The sequence below is a fragment of the Microcaecilia unicolor genome, chromosome 5 (genome assembly GCF_901765095.1).
Source record: "Microcaecilia unicolor chromosome 5, aMicUni1.1, whole genome shotgun sequence".
NCBI classification, from domain to species: Eukaryota; Metazoa; Chordata; class Amphibia; order Gymnophiona; family Siphonopidae; genus Microcaecilia; species Microcaecilia unicolor.
The window spans coordinates 152,644,402-152,652,037 of record NC_044035.1 but is presented as its reverse complement, the minus strand read 5'-3'; positions in this window follow the sequence as shown (position 1 = coordinate 152,652,037).

The window sequence follows — 7,636 nt, the reverse complement described above, 5'->3', positions numbered from 1 at the left end:
GTAAATGCCATCCCATTTACAGGCAAGAGGGATTGCATGGACCTAGTAAAACGGATAAGGCAATGGGGCTGTGGAAGGATATTAAGGGGATTTAGACATGTTCTAGGAGCTCCAGCGAACTGTTCTGTTCAGTCACGCTTTAGAGACTGGAGTGGATCTGGAGGACTGGAGATTGGCAGATTTTGTCCCTCTTCATAAAAATAGGAATAAAGGAAGCTGGGTTTGACCTCAGGGGTGGGTAAATTGATGGCGTCATTGTTAAAGACAAGGATAGTGCAATATCTTGAATACAAAAAAATTACAGGATAAAAGATAGCATGATTTTACTAGAAGATAGACACATCAAATAGATATCATCAATCTGTTTGACTGGCTGTTCAAAGAATTAGATCAGAACCAGATGACGGATAAAGTGCGCTCAAATTTCAGAGACACCTTTGGCACTTTCCACACAGGAAACTCATACCTAAGCTAAGCAGCCTGGGAGATGGGCTCTAAATTGGTAAACTGGATTAGACACAGGTTGAGTGATTGGCAATGGATTTACAGGATTAATGAAATTTATTTCAAATACTGTGCCTCAGGGACTAGTCAAATTCAATCTGTACACTATTTTAATAAGTACTATTGCAGAGAGAATAGAAGGAAAGAGATTTCTTATTTCAGATAATAGTAAGATCTGCAATTGAATGGACAATCTCAGTGGAGTGAAATACACCAGGATTGATCTTGATATACTTAGGTGCTCATTTTCAAAACAGAAAAAATGTCCAAAAAGTGGCACAGTGTGGCAGATGGATTTTTTTTGCCAAAATGTCCAAATTGCTGTTTTAGAAACCCATTATTAAGATGGTTTGCTATGCAGTTCATCTAAATCTCAAGGGGGCATGTTGGGGTGGGATTTGGGCATTCCCAGAACTTGGACATTTTTCTGCCATAATGGAATAAAGCAAAAATGTCCAGAGCTAAAAGTTAGACAGTTTGGTCTAGACCTGTTTCAATCACAACTAAGTCACAAAAAGGTGCCCCAAATGACCAGATGACCTCTGGAAGGATTAAGGCTTGACCCCCTTACTCTCCCAGTGGTTACTGACTCCCTCCCCCCCCCCTCCCCAAAGATGTGAAAGATACAGTACATACCAACTTCTATGACAGCTTCAGATGTTATGGCCAGTCCTATTAGAGCAGCAAGCAGGTCCCTGCTTAGTGGGTGGTGCAGTGGGCTGTAGAGAAGGGGACCTAGGCCCATATCCAACTCTAACTGGTACACTTGTGGTGGAACATGTAAGCCCTCCAAAACTCCTCAAAAACCTACTGTATAAGGGCTATTGTAGTGGTGCACAGCTGGTTAAAGTAAGTTTTTGGTGGGGTTTGGAGGGCTCACCATCCATTATAAGGGGGCAGTGGTGAGATGGGTGCCTGGGACCTGTGAAGTCCACTGCAATGCCCCCTTGGGTGTCCCAGTGCTTTGCTGGGATGTCTGTGTGGCTAGTCTACTAAGAATGCTGCCCCCCCCCCCCCCCCAATACATCCCAATGGCTTGTTTTTGTGCATTTTTTTCCTTGGACTTTTTTTTTTCTAAAATGGTTCTAACAGATAGATGCACTCAGCACAAAATCAAATGGCCATTTAAAAAATAAAAAAGGTGTTTTTCTGGTTTGAAAATTGCTATGTTCGCCATTTGATTTTGGATGTTTTCAGCAAAACAACCTAGGTTAGATTTAGATGTCATGTTGAAAATACCTCTCTACAGGATCAGTTAAATATGATAGTAAAATAGTTAGCACGAAAGACTGACTGAATGTTGGTTTTAGTTATAGTGCCAAAACATGCTGAAAATCCTTTTTCTGACTGGTTTCAGATTCAGCTGAAGGAGTACTTTAATTTTTGGTCATAATTTTGTTTTCGATTTTGGCCAAAAATGGCCCTGTATTTTTGGTGGAAGCCAAAAATGTGTGCTTTGTCCCATTTGTCTCTCTTTCAGACCCCACGTGCCTCCTCCCTAGCACCCACAGGCCACCCTGGGCATATCTTACAATCCCTAGTGGTCTTGGGGTGTAGTTGGGTCAAGAGTGATCCCCAATTACCTCTGCCTACTTTGGCTTTGCTATCAAAATGGTTGTGACAACTGGGGCATCGCTCCTTCCCTGACTACATCACTAGACCACCAGGGATTGTAAGGTAGTCTTGGGGGAGGTCTACTCTTTGTATTTCTTTTCTTTTGTCTGTGTTTGCAAGTAATGCAGTTATGATCTTGCACAATAGTTTATATGGTAAGTAGAGTGCTCCAAAGAAATGTTTTTGATGCAAACATTTAGCAGGAATTTAAGTCTGTAAATTTGAGATGATAAGCTCCTTAGGAATTAGATTCTCTCTGGAGTTATGACATCAGCTGTCACTCTGAGCATGGCACAAAGTCAGCCACAGTAAAAGCATCATGGCTTTTAGTTTATTTTTATTATCTGCAGTCTATGTGTGTGGAGGCTATTTTGCTTAGAGGTAAAATATAGTCTTTCATTATTTAAATTATACTCTGGCTTGGATATTGTGAGTTTAGCAGAGGGATGCAGACTACAAGTTCTGACAATCCCCAGCAGCCTTCACTGCCGCATTTCCTCTCCATCCGCCCGCTGCCGCCGCATTTCCTCTCCACCCGCTACCCCCCCCCCCCCCCGTGACAGCCCCCTGCACATGGTCAGTTCTGGTCATTTTTACTGACCTGAAGTGCCGTTCTCCCTCCAGCACCAGCGATTCCCATAGCCAGCCTTCTGCCAGCGCGCGTCGTCGGGCAGAAGAGGCTGGGCGGCCCTGGAGCAAAAGTGGCTGGGCCTGGGCCCGTCCAGGCTCACCCGTGCCTACGCCCCTGCTGCCATAAGCTTTCAGCCAGTTTTAGTGGTTTGGCTGGAACTGAAAGAAAGCAGTTTTGGTTGACCTCTAGCACATTTTGCATTTAGGGCACAAAAATCCAAGGGCTCCTTTTACTAAGCAGTGGTAAGACCAATGCGGGCTTACCGCTCGCAATAATGGAAGTACCGCTAGGCTACCGCAGCAGCCCAGCGGTACTTCCCACCCCTACCATGCCATCATTTCTGGCGGTACAAAACATTTTTTTATTTTTGTAGCGCCGGACTGTACCCAGCGGTAATCGGGCAGTGCCGTGTGATGCCCGGTTACCACCGGGTTAGCGCAGGAGCTCTTACCACCACCTCAATGGGTGGTGGTAAGGGCTCCCCCCTGAAATGGCTGCACGGGCTGCACCTGGCCATTTCCTGCAGGAAAGCAAGACCTTCCCTTTTACCAGCTGTGGAAAAAGGGGGCCTCGGTGGACGTGTAAAACATGAGCTGATGCTAGCACTAGCCCCCTTTTGCTGCAGCTTGGTAAAAGGGGCCCCAAGAAAGCAATATATGATGAGAGGTTGGGAACTAACATGCATCTGTTAAGAAAAATCTTGGAGCAATCGTATCTGATTGCCTTAAGGTGTGATGGCATGTCATGAGCTCTCTTATATAGACAGAGTGTATAAGTCTAATTCAAGGTAAAAACAGCCACACTAGCAGTTCTTCATGCAATTAGGGGGTTATTTTTGCTAATGCTGAAGTTCCATGTTCTAGGTCCATTTGTGTCCCGGTGAGAAAAAGCAAGAAAGCACACACTTACACAAACAGAAATATTAAAGCAATAAAGACATTTATTTACAAATCAAAGATACAATACCAAACTCGGTTTCATCTCAGTGCCTTTACGGCTGGGGAAGTCCCTCTTCAGCCATGCCTGAGATCTCAATGCCTCTACAGCTTCATCAGCTATGCCTGAGAGTAGTTTGGGAGATCTGCATCAAACTTGTCTACGCAGAGGGCTTCGGCGGTGGAAGGGTCTATCCCTTACATTTATAGTAGTATTTCTATATCAGACAGATGACTTCAGAGTCAAGTGGCCTTGATTCATGGTTTCCTATCTGTTCCTGTTCACACAAAAAAGTCTCCAGCCCAACCCCCGTGATCACGGTCATAAATGCTCAAAGAGAGCACAGAGATCTGATTAAGCTAAGTTTGTTTAACATTACTATTTAGCTCTTAGAGTTTAGAGGTTTTTCTGGCCAATGATGAGGAAGTCCAACCCCGAGTGACCTTTACGTTGTGTCATGGGGTTTCTCGAGGCCTTTTCCTCTAAAAATCTTTAATAGTTACCGCGAGTACCTGTATCATAACAGTCACACGTTTCTCATTGAGGACCTATATAATATTATCTACCCTGATCTGAATGCTTAAGGTGCCTCACCCCAATTGTTTGCTTAGTTAACATTAGAGCATAGTCATTAAATCAGAAAATGAAAAATCGGTCACTTGTTTTGCAGCAGCTTTGTAAAGAACCCTATATAGAATTGCAATAATCTATTTGAGATAGAATCAATAATTGGACCATTAACATAATAATCTGCATAAAAATAAGACCTAATATAATGAAGTTGCCTTAATTTAAGATATGTAATAAAATGAATTATGAGCACCTAGTTAACACATTGGGCCTTGAGGCATAGGTTTCTCATCTGAGGCATCAAGTGTTCCCAATACAGGGGTGGACTGACCAGGCAACTGGGTAGTGCCTGAGGGCCAGAAACTCTAGGGGGCCTATAGGCTCTACCTGGTTGCCTGCTGCCGATGCACACTACAGCCCTCCCTGGTGGTCCTACCTTGAAGGGCCCTGGTGTTCTAGCAGCCTCTGTGGGGGTAGGAAAGAATACCACTCTTTCCTGCCTGCTACTGCTACTCTGCTTGGAGCCCCACTGCTGTGTTTTAAAAATGACTGCCGAGACCTGCAAATCTGCCACGGGAAGTCTTAGCAGCCATTTGAAAACACAGTGGCGCTGGCCCTGGGCCCAGTACCGACAGCGGCTAGGATTCTTTCCTGCCCCTGAAGAAGCCACTAGACCACCAGGTCCCTTCAAGGTAGGACCCACTTTGGCTCAGGCAGGGGTCTGTAGTGTGTGGGAGGGGGAAGCAACTGTGGTGGTGGGGGGGGGGGGAGTGGGCAGTGGCCACAGGGCCTCAATGACCCTTACTGCCTGGGGGCCCCGACCACTATCAGTCTGCCCCAGTACACTAACTTGCCATACAGAATAGTCCAAGAGTCATTTTTCCGCAGTGATTGGTTGATACCCTTGTACAATGAAACTGCCAAAGTTTTATTGTAGACTGTTTCTTATAACAATCATCCTCCCTATTCATATTTTAGTGCTTTTCAGCAGGTCTTCCTGAAAAGCCAACTGGACACCAGACAAGCCACTACTCTGGAGACTTACTTGTATAACATGATCTATTTATCCTATGTACATACATGGATTGGGTGTGAAATTTTAACTTGCTATAGTTGAGATGCATTTTATGGGTTATGATTTCTGATTTTATCCTTCAAACATATGCTAACCATTTATATTTTTAAGAATTCTTAGCCATGTTTTTGGTGCAATGTGGTCTAATCACTGCTGTGTGAAGAAACCCAAGTTACTGCTTCTCTCATCATCAATAACAACTTACTCATTTACTTTCCTCTCTTGCATCCTTTTTTGGACTTATTTCTCTTTCATTTTATTTTACCAGCCTACGGAATGGTGCTTATTTTAGAAGTGTTATGTGGGCTTTAGGTGTGCATAAATTGGCATTGAGGCGGTTAAATTGCATACATGTGTAAATCCCACAAAAATGGGATACACATATCTAAAGCTGAAAAATGTGCATTTGGCAAGGTGGCATGGTCTAGGCCTGTTTTAGGTGGAACTAGGGTGGGCCTGATAAATAAATGCATATTCCCCATTTCAGAAGCAGATTGCATGTCTGTGTCCAAAAAGATTGACGTTGGGAATTACACCAGCTACCTGGCATGTCTAGCTTTCAGAAAAGTATTCATATTGAGAAACGCCCCATTGGAAGGTTTAGGAAGGATGCCCTCTTAAGCCCTCAGTTGTTAATGTTTCCACTTCCCTGAATTTGAAATTGGAAAGGGTAAATAGGTGGGAAAATGTGGGATACAAATGCAGCAAATAAATAAATAAATAAATAAATAAATAAATAAATAAATAAATAAATAAAGATATATATATATATACAGGGCTCTGTGATAGCTCCAGGAAAAATAGACATTTGTTTCTACCTGGAGCGTAGCCAAACTTCGGCGGGAGGGGGGTCCAGATCCCGAGGTGAGGAGGTACATTTTAGTCCCCCCCAGTGCTGCCGACACCCTCCGCCATTGCCGACCCCCCCTCCCCTCCCCGCCGCCGCCGCTACCACCAACTTTGATGACCCCTGCCGACGACCCTCTTGACCCCCCTCCTGCCGCCAACCCTCCCCCGCTGCTGCCATCGCCGTGGGCTACCTTTGCTGGCGGGGGACCCCAATCCCAGCCAGTCGAGGTCCTCTTCTTCCCGCGAAGGCTTCGTCTGTTTTTGACATCCTGTAGTAGAGGGGGGGGGGGGGGGTCGAGAGGGTCGTCGGCAGGGGGGTTCAGGGCTAAATCTATGGGGGCCCAGGCCTCCGTGGCCCCTCGTAACTATGCCACTGGTTTCTACAATGGCCAGCATAACATTTATGTGCCTGCTTGGACGCTTGCTTCCAAAATGGATGTCCCTGCCACATGCAACCAGTGGCTCTCCACCAGCAGGTCCTGTTCTAAAATACTAGCAGAACTTGAGATGTCCCAACCTGGATGTCTCAGTTTTGATTTGTACGCCCTTTCTATAGTTTATAGTTTATTACACGTCCTATACCGCTTTACATTACTACAATATCAAAGCAGTTTACAATACACTTATTATTAAAAAAAAAAAAAGAAAAGAAAAAGGAATTAGTCCATGCAACTCAGGCCATTCATTCTAAAAAGATACCACTTTAATAAAAACATTCAATCCCCCAAACATGCTGCTGGAAATACCACCTTAAACAAATAAGCTTTCAATAGACACTTGAAATGAAATATGCAGTTCTCTGCCTGCAAGGTTACAGGAATCTTATTTCAAAGATCTTGCACCACCACATAAAAAGCCCTCTTATGTGTAACAACCAGTCCAGTCTCGAAATGCTAATTTTCTGAAATACAGCTCCGCTTTCTTTTTAAATAAAAGGTGGGCAGCTGGGCCAGCCTTTCCAGGGTGGTTCTGGTAGTGCTGCATGCAGTGGCACAATAAATATGGGTTTGGATCCCTACCTGTTGGAGCTGATCAGGACTGAGCATGCCATGGAGGTGGTGCGTTCATGTCCAGGGAGAGGGGGAGGGAAGAAGGCTGCCATTCTTTGGGGCAAATTGAAGATAATTCCCCAGTATTAGCAGTTTGTGAACACATGTGCTCCGAGAGCTGGAAGCACGAACAGGGATGTCAGATGATGTCCAAGCCTTTTCTGTTTTATCCATAGTCACATATGCGGAAAATAAAACATAGGGTCAATGTAATAAGCTGCATCAAAACTGTCTTTTAATGTGAATTAATGGCTGATTTTAAAGTTGGTTTTATTTCCCAGAGAGCACTGTATTAGACATCTGACATTTGAGGAATGCTCCTTCCTCCTCACCCTCTCCAGAAAGTCAAGCCAGCTTAGACATCCCGATGCCAATTTTCAAATGGTTTCGGTAACTAACTTTGGGAGT